General features: G+C 39.2%; 2 pseudogenes; both read left to right on the top strand.

The window, feature by feature from the left end:
- The first annotated feature begins 1736 nt into the window (after window positions 1-1736).
- On the top strand, window positions 1737-3413 carry LOC118240067 (annotated as a pseudogene).
- Window positions 3414-3423: 10 nt separating this feature from the next.
- Window positions 3424-7978, top strand: LOC113588871 (annotated as a pseudogene).
- The last annotated feature ends 6197 nt before the right edge of the window (window positions 7979-14175 follow it).

Genomic DNA, 14175 nt, shown 5'->3' with positions numbered 1-14175 from the left:
ATTTCAATCATGATTGGGTTTTAAATCTAAATATTCATTATCAAATGTTTGTAAAATGTAACCCAATAAAAAAGAATGAAAAATTTGAGTGCAAGAGAAATGTGCAATTGTTTTGTTCTGATAACTGCAGAATATGTTAAGATCAGAATGACACATTCAGACTGTCTTAAGATGAGAATGGTTTAGCTCTGTTATGAGTATGCTCACTTCACATAGAATGAGTTATATAGTTTTAAAAAATGCTCTCTTACAATTTAAAGAAAATGTGAATCCTACATTTAACCTATTAAGCTTTAATTGTGTGCATTTACATGTATGTGAAAGTTAGTGTGGAATCCAAGTCTTGTCTTCACTCATGTGACAGGTTTAGGGGACAGCGTACCTGTGTCCATGTGTGCTTGTGGTCCAGACTCAAATGACCCAACAGACTCTTATCTGCATTCTCTTATTTAATGATGGTCTTTATTATTATTATTATTATTATTATTATTATTATTATTATTATTCGGCCAGAGGTGTATGCCCCCCCCCCCCCCCCCCCCCACTTTGAGTTTTGGTTACTCTCAAGGTTTCTTCCTTATGCTCACTGGGGGCTTGGACTTGGACATTTGTAAAGCTGCTTTGTGACAACATCTGTTGTAAAAAGTGCTATATAAATAATTTTGACTGATTTATTGATTGCCTGATTATCAGCTCCTGCCTTCAATAGAGTGCACAACACTACTGCTACATGACTAATTTGTACTCATATAACCTCATAAGTAACACACAATGTACGTAATAATGAAAATAACTGACAAAAAAGATTAACAAAAAAACAGCAAACAAAGGTAATGTGATTATATAGTGACTGTAAGTTTAACAGTAAAAAGAAAGTTTGTGTGTGCATGTGTGTGTGTGTGTGTGAGAGAGAGAGAGAGAGAGAGAGAGAGAGAGAGAGAGAGAGAGAGAGAGAATTAGCTATCAGCTCCGTCAAAGAATAAAACGCTAAATTAAGTGAAATATTAACGCTTCCTAATAACACCACGTTTATATACAGTGAAAAATATTGCGACTCTTCTTCACAATATTTAGTTCCAAGTTTACATATATATTAATAAAGTACCACATAAATTACAGAGCTCTTTCTCTCTCACCGACCTTCAGTAAAGAAGCCAGTTACTGAGGTAACCAATGCGCGAGGGTTTAACGCCATCAAAACCCGGAAGTTCCGGTGTGTAAACAGGGAATTGTAGTTTTACATTAACCCATGTACAGACTGATAAAATAAACAACATTACTATCCACAAAAATAATTTTGGATGAATTCACCTAGGCAGATGTATTCTTTTTTTCTATTTTGACTCGGACACACCCAGATACGAAAAAAGCCCTCCTCGCCACACACCCCAAAACAACAACAATCAACAAACAAACAATAACAAAACATTTTTTGCGTGCAAAATCCCATTTATGTATAAACTGGTACTCTCCAAGAAAACGTTATCCCAGTGCAACAATATAGGAAAGACCAGCTTTTCTCACCACACAGGGTGTTGAGACCCAGCGCATTATACGACACTTTGAGCGCTCAGCACAACTTTTCTCTGTCCGGCTTTTTGAGTAAAAGAGGCGCATAGAGACACTGTAGGTATACATAGCAAATGTCTGCCACCTGGCGGCCATAATGTTCAACTACATTATGAAATAACTGTTAAATGGTGGGAGGGGCCTCAGGATTTTACTCGTGAAACGAAAGTTAAGAGAGAAATCCGAGTCAACGCCAGAATCAAGCTCACAGCTTCTCTGGAATTTCTGAGAGGAATTAAAACCAGTGCAGGTAAACTGTAAGAGGCGGAACATTTTCTTAATCTGCAGTGCTGAGGTCAAGTTGGTAGTGATTCTGTGTTTTACTTAGAAGTATACGTTTATTTCTATAGTGGTGTTGCTGTTGCACCTACTTCCTGTAGTTACATTTCTACCATTAATTATTGTTTACTTTGACAGTTTTTATTAGGTCTGTTAGTTTTCAGACATTGTAAAGTTAAAACATTTACTGTTTGTTTAGGTTAGACAAAGCTAGAGCAGACAGAATGTATTTCACATAAAGAACAGGTGTCTGAATGCGTTAAATACGTGAACAGGATAAACAAGTAGACATGTATTTTTTTCTATATTCATTCCTTTAGCTACAGAACCACAATGTGTGAATTTAGTTTTCCCCCCTTTTCTATGGCATCACTGTTGGTCTGTTTTCTGTTTTTGTGTTAATTAGTGCATGTTCTCCTTCTTTAAGTGATAACTTGTGAATTATGTATCACCACTAATAAAGTCTTAATGATCTCCTAAACAGGGCAAACACTGCCATTTATTTATTTAAAATCAATGTATACCAAGTCTTCACTGACTATGAACTATTGTGAAAATATCGGTATTGTTTGTGGTTTCACCTCCTTCTCATAGTATTTGTATGTTTGTCTCAGTCATGGCTTCCTCCAGTAGTGTCCTGTCTGAGGAAGATCTTCAGTGCTCCATCTGTCTGGATGTGTTCACTGATCCAGTCCCTGCTCCATGTGGACACAACTTCTGCATGGTCTGTCTGAAAGAGTCCTGGGGCAGCAGTTCACTCTGCCAGTGTCCAGTTTGTAAGGAGGAATTCTCTAAAAGACCTGAGATGCACCTGAATACCTTCATCTCTGAACTGGTTGCTCAGTTTAAGAAGTCAGTTCAAATGAAATCCACTAGCAATCCACAGAAAACTGTCACATGTCTGGTTCTGTGTGACATCTGCTCTGGGTCGAGAGATGCAGCCCTGAAATCCTGACCTCTTACTGTGAGACTCATCTGGAACCTCATCACAGAGTCACTAAATTAAAGAAGAACAAACTGATAGACCCTGTGGAGACTACATCTGCCAGAAACACGAGAGACCCCTGGAGCTGTTCTGTAGAAACGACCCGACGTGTGTGTCTATTCTGCACTGAGATGGACCATAGAACTCACATCACTTTTCCTAAAGACACAAAGATTGGAGTAAAGAAGGTGACAGAAATTTGGGCATATTTTATCATGAAATTCATGAATTACCACTATTTAAATGAAATTGTTTTATTGTGATTTGTTTCTTAGCTGTAGACTCAATTGGGAAACACACAGGCAGAAGTTCAGCAAATGATCAAGAACCGACTGAAGAAGATTGAGGAAGTCTGTGGAACTCAATAAAATGAGTTTGAACTGCATCACAGCAGTGGTCTACTGTACATTTAGAATATTAGTAATCCAACCCCCATAAAGATAAACTAAATACCTTCAGTGGTAGCTCAGCGGTTAAGGTACTAGACTTGTAATCGGACGGATGCTGGTTCAAGCCACACTGCTGCCAAGTTGCCACTGTTGGGCCCCTGAACAAGACCCTTAATTGCTCAAGCTGTAATCAGTCATAATTATAAGTTGCTTTGGATAAAAGTGTTAGGTAAATGTGTTTTGTCTCCTGTTAGAAAACCACAGAGAAGGAGAAAGCAGACAGCATGGAGGTCTTCAGTTCTCTGGTGTGCTGTATTAAGAGAAGCCAGGCTGAGCTGCTTCAGGTGCTGGAGGAGAAGCAGGAAGCAGCAGAGCGGCAGGCTGAAGAGTTCATTAAAGAGCTGCAGCAGGAAATCACTGAGCTAAAGAGGAGAGACACTGAGCTGGAGCAGCTCTCTCACACTGAGGACCACATCCACCTCCTACTGGTCTGATCCCCCTGTTTCTCAATAGCAGTGCAGCACATCACAGACAGCCCTCCCCATCCTGAGTGAGTTCTCCTCTCTCCTCACTCCTGTAGATGTACCCGTCCCTGTGTAGCCCTCCACACACCAAGGACTGGACTGACATCACTATTGACACTCATCTGAGTGTGGAGACTCTGAGGAGAGCTCTGTGTCAGCTTCAGGAAACACTCAGGGAAGGAAATGGAGAAGAAAGATGAGATTGGTAAGTATTTACTGATCATTAAGACCTTGCGAGTTTGAGTATAGAGGTTGTGTTGGAATGTGTTTATTGTGCATCTATATGTTTAAAGTCTGATTTATTTCATTCTCTGTATTATTCCTCTATTAGTCAGTAATGTTACAAATGTTAACATGTTAATGTTACTCTGTTAACTTTCATGTGTTCAGCACTGTGTCATGTGTTCTTTGGTGTTAATATTACAGTGCTCTGTTATAGTTTACACTGATCAGGTTTTTAATGAATCAGAATTTAAATTCTAACAGTGAGTGATTCTGTCTGTTATTCTTTTCCAAAACAGAGCTGAAGAGAATTCAGCAATATACAGGTGTGTGGTTTCTCACTGGTCACATGACTAAATATATACAGCATGTCTTCACTACGACACACTGTACACTGTTAAATGGGTTTAAACTGTGTCTCTTTCTCTCAGTGGATGTGACTCTGGATCCTGATGCAGCTCATCCTGATCTCATCCTGTCTGTTGATGGGAAACAGGTGAGAGATGGAGACACATGACAGAAACACCCTGACAACCCAGAGAAATTTGATCGTCGTCTTTGTGTGCTGGGAAAATAGGCGATCTCCTCAGGGAGATTTTACTATGAGGTGCAGGTCAGAGGGAAAACTAAGTAGGATTTAGGAGTGGTCAGAGAATCCATTAACAGGAAAGGGGAGATTACAGCTTCTCCTGAGATTGGAAAATGGTCTGTTTGTCTGAGTAATGAAACAGAATATAAAGCTCTGGACTCTCCCTGTGTGTCTCTCTCCTTGAAGCAGGCTCCCCAGAAGGTGGGGGCGTTTGTGGATTATCAAGAGGGTCTAGTCTCCTCCTATGATGTTCAGACCAGGTCTCATATCTACTCTTTCACTGGTCAGACTTTCACTGAGAAACTATCCATTATTCAGTCCCTGCTTCAATGACGGAGGTAAAAACTCAGCACCTTTGATCATCTGTCCTGTTAGTGACATCAGATCTCAGTTCTGATTTTTATTAAAATGGATAGTACTTTGACAATAATGAAAATGTTTATTATGTCTGAAAATATTCAATAATTCATTGAATAATACATTATAAGATTGACAGTTCAGTTTAGTACATTTCTAGGAGTTATTTCAGGAAGTTAACTCTTGCTTAAAGGTATATGTTGGTTAAACCCCACAATTAACACCCCCCGCTTCATCACTCCTCCCTCACTCCACCTAAATAAACCCCCTGCTTCTGCACTCCTGCCTCACAATATATGTTACAAAATGTTTTCCGAAATTTTAAGTTCTGAAGCTACAAAAACCTGACTGAATAGGGAAAAAAGCTATGGTAATGTTTTGTTTTTGTTTTGTTTTTTTGGGGGGGGGGGATTGTTTGTTTGTTTTTGTTTTTCGTCCTGTAAGATGTATATAAAAAGAAGATTTATATTGGGTTTTAAATCTAAATATAGATTATCAAATCGATGTAAAATGTAACCCAATAGAAAAGGGGGGAAAAATGAGTGCAAGGGAAACATGCAATTATTTTGTTCTGATAACTACAGAATATCTGCAGAATTATACATTCAGACTCGCTTAAGATGAGAATGGTTGTTTAGCTCCGTTATGATTATCCTCACTTCTCACAGAATGAGTTTACAATAGTTTTAAAAAATGTAAATGCTCTCTTACAATTTAAAGAAATTATGAATTCTACATTTAGCCCATTAAGCTTTCTCACAAAAAGTATCTTTATAGTGTGCATTTACATTTAGTATAAGTTAGAGTGGAACAGACTCGTCATCGCTTGTGACGGGTTTAGGGGGACATGCATGTGTCCGTGTGTGCATGTGGTCAAAACTCAAATGACCCAGCAGACTCTTATCTGGATTCTCTTATTTAATGATGGTATTTATTATTATTATTATTATTATTATTATTATTATTCGGTCAGAGGAGGATAACCCCCCACCCCCCTTTTTGAGTCTTGGTTCCTCTCTTGGTTCTTTTTTCCTTACCACTGTCACCCTTGGCTTACTCACTGGGAGCTTGGACTTGGACATTTGTAAAGCTGCTTTGTGACAACATCTGTTTATAAAAAGCACTATATAAATAAATCAGCTCCTGCCTTCAGTAGAGTCCACAGCAGTACCGCTACATGGCTAATTTGTACACTCATATAACCTCATGAGTAACTCACACAATGTACGTAATAATGAAAAGAACTGACTAAAAGGTTTAACAAAAAAAAAACAGCAAACAAAGGTAATGTGATCGTATAGTGATTAAGGTTAAATGGTAAAACATGAGAGAACCCCTTTCCCCCACGGAATAAGTGAAATTTGAAATCTCTCAGACTTGACCACCACAACTTACTTGCACACAGTGCCCTTTTTAGGTTATTGCTGCAACTGCTCGAAATACTCAAAAATAAGGAATGAATTTTTTCACGTATTCTGACTCATTTCCCGACGATTACTTGTAAATCAGAGCTGAAATTTCCAACACTGGATCAACATTGAAATTCTGCCTTTTTCACATTCGTGTTTTTTTAATATTTTGATCACGACCATTTCAACAATCAAATTTATGTGAAAACAGAAAACAAGATATCTTATGCAACACATACGCGCCATTTTATTGACTGAGGACAAAGGAGAGAGACGGAGTGGCACTACTTATAAAGGTACGTTAAGTCTAATGTATATTTGAAAGTTATAACCTTAGTTACACTATAAAGTGATATGACTAAAATCCATTCTGCCAGCGCTTAGTTAATGCGAACGCCAGCTAACTAAATTATCTAGCTAGCTAGCTTGCTATCTATAACTAAATTAGCTAGCTAGCTCGTAATTAGCTAAGTAAGCTACATTTGTCAATTTTAGCTCGCTTGGTCTGGAAACTGAGAAACAGTACTGTGCGTTTTGACACTCACACTGTCAGCTTGTGCTTTTGCGGTTGTTGGTGACGTTTCCAGAGAGCCAAAGTGCATAATGTGTAACGTTGGCTGCTACCTTGCTAATGAGTTTTTTCATCAGGGTTGTAACTATAGACCGCAGATGTAGTAGCTAACGCGGCAGCCGAGGTAGCTAGCGTTAGCTAACTTTCAAAAGTAGACGAACTTGACCACTAAATTACTAGTGCGATAAGGGTACTAAGGCTAATTTCTGCAATCTCGCAGAAGTTGGACTATCGTTAATTTTTTTTTTTTTTTTTTGTGTCGGTAAAAATGTTTCTGGCCGGCTGGTGGTGGTTTGTGCGTCTTTTTGTTCCGTTTTGGCCGTTTTACAATTGGCGGCAGAACAACAAGGGGATAGATTGACACTTGCTCAATAAATAGTTTGGTGGACTACCACAAAAATGTGTGAGCAACGGCTGTACCAGTAAGCATTGCTATTGTTAAATTGCAGAATCCATGTTACCAGTTAATTATTTTCTTTCTCCTTTTCAGCATGCACACTTAAAAAGATTGGGTAATGTAGATGAAGTGGATATGATTTTAAAAAATCACTGACTGCGTAGGTATTAGGTCCTCTCAAATGTGCAGCCTTTGTACAAAATGTCCCTCAACAGCAGTAAATATTTTTGTAAATTTCATTATTTTTGAACTTGTTGCATACTCCTTGAGAGGCTGTCCTCTGTGTCAGCTTCTGGAAACAATCTGGAAGGAAATGGAGGTGATTTGGTAAGTATTTACTGATCAGTAAGACCGTGAGAGTTTGAGTAGAGGGGTTGTATTATTGTGCAGCTAGATATTTAAAATCTGAAATATTTCATTCTCTGTTATTAATGAATAGATTATTAATTAATCAGACTTTAAATCCTAACAGCAAGTAATCTGGTCCCGACCAAGGGTCTGGTCTCCTATGATGTTACACAGTATGATGGTACTGTGGTGAGGGATGGGCGAGCTTTATTAGTAGACAGTACTCTTTCAGTGCTCAGTCTTTCACTGAGAAACTATCCATTATTCAGTCACTGCTTCAGTGATGGAGGTAAAAATGTAACACATCTGATCAATTAAAGATTATCAGATTAAACAACACCGATTAACTCTATATTCGTCTTCCTACAGTTTATTATTATTTGTGAATCCAGCATATCATCAAAAGTCCAAATCCAAGAAATGCCAATAAGCAATTTGATTGTTACGAACCCAACCTCACCTATCTAGTACTACGGCTACCGTTGTCTAGCCGCTAAATACACTGGCCAGCTTGTAACGTGAAAGTCAGTCTGTTCTGTGCGTGCATGCATTAGGACGAGGAGCCACAGAAAAGTCAGCTCACCTGAAGTCCACATCGACTTCCCTGCCTGAAAGGCTTTCACTTCAGGTCACCAAAAGGGCCAGCATAACCACATTTTTCGATCTACTTGTGTGTTCAGTTTTATATTTTTAAATTTTCTGTTTGGTAGAGGCAAAAAAATATAATCATCAGTAAGGAAATTCCAAAGGTACTAGGAGAAAAGAACAAAAGGTACAAGTTCCTTGCCACATGCCGAAAAAACCAGAAACATTTTCATTCCTGTGCTCTTTTTATGGACAATGGTAGCTCAGTGGTTAAGGTACTTGTAATCAGAAGGGTGCCAGTTCAAGCCCCATCACTGCCAAGTTGCCATTGCTGGGCCCCTGAGCAAGTATTACTGATCAAGGCCCTTAACCCTCAGTTACTCAGGTTGTATTCAGACATAATTGTAAGTCACTTTGGATGCCGTAAGCGTAGCTCACAGATAAATCTAATCATGAGTTCCAGGTAAGTGACATCACCTGGGCTCTCCCTAACCATGTGGCCTAAACCTATTCTAACCACCTAACATTCCCCTCCCCCCTGCAACAAAAACTCACATTACCACCATTGTTATTTTTCATATATACCCAGAATTTTCTATCTTCTTCACCCATTAAATCAATCAATAAATCATTAAATTTGTATTCCCTCCAATAACGGATAGATAAATGGCTAAAATCTTACACTAATCTACAATTATACTCCTTCCTGTTGATAACTTTAACTGAATGCAGGCATCCTAGACAGTGTGTCTGCAGTGATGTTATCCTTCCCAGCTACATGCTGTATTACTAAGTTATATGGATGCAACACTAAAGTCCACCTAAATACTCTTTGATTGGAAGTCTGAAGTTTTGCGAAAAAGGTAACACGATTATGGTCAGTGTATACTACCAAATCTCCCAGAGCACTTGACACCTAGACATAAAAATGACGAATGGCCAAAACCAAACTAAAGCTTCTTTTTCAATAGTAGAATAAGCTTGTTGATGTTAATTCAGCTTCTCCAAAAAATATGCCACAGGTCTATCAATTCCTGACTCATCTAGCTGAAGCAACGCCACACCTACTCCATCACAAGCATCTGCTGCCAACTTAAAAGGGTCCTCAGGATCAGGGGCTTCGAGTATAGGATGGCATGCTAGTACTTCTTTAAGCAAAAGCCTTTTTATACTCTTCTGTCCAGCAAAACTACACATCTTTTCTCAGCAAGTGTGTTAACATTTCTGTCACCACTGAAAAATTCAGAAGAAAACAACCATAACTCATCAGTTCCGTTTGCATTCTTGGCTCTGGAAAAACTAATGTAGCCTTTTACCTTGACATGCCTGGGCATTACCATTCTTTGGTCCACCTGATAGCCCAAGTAAATTACTTGACCTTTACCTAATTCACATTTTGGCAAATTCACTACAAACTGAGCCTTCTGGAAATGTCCAAACAGCTCTTGCAAGTGATACAAGTGATCTTGCCATGAATCAATATAAACCACCACATCATCTATGTAAGTAATAATATTATTTAAACCTGCTGTAAGTTTCTTCCTTATCTGCTGAAAAGTAGCAGGTGCATTTTTAAAAAATTTATTTATTTGAAACCAAAAGGGAGAACCTTAAACATTCTGCCATAGCAAAAGCAGAAACCTCTTGTGCCCAGGCAGACGATTGCACCTGCAAGTAACCTTTCAAAACCTGGACACCCATTTGGCCTAACCCATACAATCTATACAGTACTGTGTAGACGTGCCATCTGGTTTTGAAACCAGCACCACAGGAGACCTCCAATCACTCTGTTCAGGTTCTTTAACACCTTCTATGTAGGCTTCTCCTTTACCAAATTTAATTTACTAGGGGGCAAATGATATGGATATTTTTATCAGAGTCTCATCACCATTATCCACATCATGCACTGCATTCACTTAGTTTATCTAGGTGAATCTCTAAACAAATCTGGGAATTCCTGAATTAAACTCTAGCTCCCTGCTGTTCCTTTGAAAGGTAAGTAAGATGTTGGTTTAGTTCCTGTAAATGTGCAGTTCTGTAACTGAGCACTAACCAACTCAACTCTCCCCATCTTGTTCAAAAATAAAGTTCAAGAGTCAACTATAGGATTAACAGACACAGCAGAAACTAGAACTTTTAAGCATTCTCCACTCTCCATAGGACCTGATATTTTTAAAGAATCTAAAAGTCCAGTAGTATTGTCTGCTTCTGAGTGGTGATAATAGGGCTTTAATAAATTGATGTGACAAAGCCTAGTCTTCTGACACTGATTTGAAGTACTAAACAGAACACTGAAGCAGTTACATTTTCAATACAAAAGTCAATTTTTGGCAACAAGAAAAAGCAATATTTTGTCAATGATAAAATATTCCAGGATTTGAACATGTTTATAAACATCCCTGGCTGTAAGTGTTTTGAGTAGATAAATTCCTACCAAGACAGTTAATTGAAATTGTATTGCTTCTTGGTATTGAACCAAAGAAAACACATTTTCAGATTTATTGTAATTTTATGTGTGTGTGTGTGTTTCAGTCAATAAGTCAGTTTGTGCAATCAAATTCAGAAAATGCTTCAAATGTTATCAAACATCCACCAAGTTGTTGTAAATTATCCTTGTTACCATTTTGTATAAGAGCGTGCATTCATGAGACTGACAAGTGTGATAGTGAATCTAAAGGTGAGTTTGAGGGTGAGTACTTTCCTGACCAGGTTTTGAAATAATGGCTGGCTGGTCTGTGCATTGGAAAACTAGACAAACTTCAGTCAGGATGTTGGCCTATTCATAGTACTGAAACTGCTCCAATTAAGGTAATTAATCACATTCATTTAAATACAAAACCTGGGATGGTATCAGTGATCATTCTCAGTGCAACCTTTGATACCAAAGACCCTCTATCATTCCTGTAGACTTCAGAGATGGTTTGTTTGGCAGGAACCATTCTAAAATGGTTCAGTTCTTACCTGCATGGCAGGAATTACTTTGTTGAAGCAGAAAATAATGTTTCTGAGAGAGTGACACTGACCTGTGGGTTCAATTCCTGGACTGGTCTTGTTTAACTTGGCCAAATCTTACCAGACTCTGGGCTCTTACTGCAGCTGAATAATTGACTAGCTGGCAGAATGTGTTTTGTTTTTAAATCTAAAAATATCGTGTATGTAAAACATATTAAAGGTCTGCATGTTCTTGGATGAGGAAAAGAGGCGTATAGAGACACTAGTTATACTGAGCAATTGTCTGCCACCTGGCGGCCAGAATTTGTAACTTCATTATGAAAATCCAGTCAAATGTTGGAAAGACCTCGTAATCTTACTCATAACAGCTAAACAAAGTCAAAGGCAAATTATTTTATATAGCACTTTTTACAACAGACTTGAAAGGAACAGATTCAAAGGGGGGGCACAACCTCCTCTGGCTAACAACAGACATTACAATAGTAACAATATAAACAAAGCAAAATACGTAGTGAGAGAATAAAATAATAAAAATTAAGAAATAAACAAATGTCTATTCTGGTTTTCTAGAAGTCTTATTCTGGTTTTGAAGGTGTGTGTTTCTGAAACCATGGTGGAGAGAGTAGACAGTTTCAGGTACATTGGAATTCACATTTTGCAGGACCTGTCCTGGTCCTGCCACACCAACTCCCTGGAAAAGAAGGCTCGACAGCGTCTTTACAACCTCAGACGCCTACGAGACCTCAGACTGCTCACCAAGGTGCTGCGGAACATCTACACCTGCACTATTGAGAGCATCCTCGTGGGGAACATCACAGTCTGGTTTGGGAACAGTACCAAGCAGGACAGAGAAGCATTCTAGAGGGTGGTGCATTCAGCAGAGCACATAACTCATACGGAACTTCCTGACCTGCAGACCATATATTACAGGCAGTGCCAGACCAAGGCCAGGAGGCTTGTTAAGGACCCCACCCATCCCAACAAAAGCTCTTCTCTCTGTTGAGGTCAGGGAAGTGCTTTCGCTCCCTAAAGACTGAAGAGGAGCTTCTAGCCGCAGGCTATTCGGGCCCTGAATCAGGGCAACTGATGAACTGTGGAGACTACTCTGTGTACTCTGGGTATGATGTCCACAATAACATCATAACACCATTAAAAAGACAGGAAAAACTAAATTGTAAAAAAACAACAACAAAAAAAAGCAAGTTGTACATTGTGTGTGTGTGTGTGTATATATATATATATATATATATATATATATATATATATTATACATTCCCTCTGCATCCTTCATATATAGTTATTTATTCATCAAACCACATCCATTTCCCTGTAGTTCCCTGTATTTCTCCTCAGCTCAGACAGAGCACTTACAAAAGCATTTCACTGTGAGTTATACCATGTATGACTATGTACGTGACAAATAAAGTTTGAACTTTGAAAGGTACAGACTGGCTACCTATTTGTACTGGAAAGCCCTCAAATCTAAAGTGCTATCTCATACTCACACACACACACACACACACACACACAAACACATAGGTGTTTTTGTTTTTCATAACAAGGAATTAGTAGTACTGATAACAGCTGAGGATAACAGCAAAACAGCCTTTCCACCACCAGCTGGGACCAGTCTCCTGCCTATAACTGGAAGCAAAGGGCAAAAACAGTTAACATGGCATTAAATTAGAAAGATTGGGAAAAGGGGAAAAATGAAGATTTAAGAACAAAAACTAACTAAATCAAGTGAACTCAAGTAAATAAATGTGTGCATAAATTATACAAAGCAAAAGTCAAGCATATGATATTACAGGAGTGAAATGGTTATGGGGACAGGCCCAACCTCTGACAATTTCATTACTGATAGTCATTTATAAAAGCTGTTCTGAATACAATTTTCTTATGTAGCATTTAAATGATGGTGTATTATCGGACAGTTTCCATTAATACAGATAAATGTGTGGAATATTTATAACTCGGACCTGTATTAGTTAGGAAGGACTTTCAGTAGTGGATGAGGCGTGGTTTATTCTCAGCATCTATAATGAGTACGGCAACCACAAAATATATCATAACCTTTAGTCTTGTCATCATACAGTGTTCACATCAGTGCATAATATGTTCTTCCCTGAGTTAAATACACACTGTTAGAGTGAGTGACATCTGAGACCAGGCCAGACACTTGAGGATAACCAGGTTTATATTATAGCAAAACAAGCAACATTCGCAAACTGGAACAGGTGAGGGTATTAGCCAGAGATATCTCAGGGACATGCTCAGTGGGACGTGCTCAGTACTCACGATAGAAAAGCGATAATACGTCGCAGGGAATGAATGGAACAGGAGAGACTAAATAGTGTAGCAAAGATGCAATACAGGTGACACTAGTAAACTGGTGATGAGGATTTGATGAGGTTGTGTCGGGAACGACGGGAGTAGTTAGGGACACAGGGCAGTTGCGTGATAGTACCCCCCCCCCCCAGGAGTCTGGGACCCTCAAGGCACAAGGGAACCCGCGATGACCACTAAAGCCCCCAGCATCTCATGCACGACCAGAGGAGAACACGCCGCGAGAACAACCCCAAGGATGAGGATCTGGCCTATCTGGAAATCGCCAGTGGTCATCAGCAAGCATGCCCTTATCCAGGATATCCTTGGCCCAGACCCAGCTCTGCTCCTCAGGACCGTAGCCCTCCCAGTCCACCAGATAATGAAGAATGCCCCCTCGCCTCCGAGAGTTCAGGATGTGGTGAACAGCGTAAACTGGAGTCCCCTCGAAGTCTGTGGATGGGGAGGCTCGTTGCTGAGAGAAACGTCATCAAGGGGTCCTGCAATGACAGGTTTGAGAAGTGAAACATGGAAAGCACGTGAGATGTGGTAATGAGAGGGTAGGTCAAGCTGGCACGTAACCTCGTTAAGCTGCTTCAATATCCTGAAAGGGCCTATGTATTTTGGACTCAGTTTACGGCATGTCCTAGTGTGATGCAAGTCTTTCGTGGATA

Source organism: Electrophorus electricus, chromosome 19 (assembly GCF_013358815.1).
Source record: "Electrophorus electricus isolate fEleEle1 chromosome 19, fEleEle1.pri, whole genome shotgun sequence".
Taxonomy (NCBI): domain Eukaryota; kingdom Metazoa; phylum Chordata; class Actinopteri; order Gymnotiformes; family Gymnotidae; genus Electrophorus; species Electrophorus electricus.
This window is presented reverse-complemented; position numbering and strand designations above follow the sequence as displayed.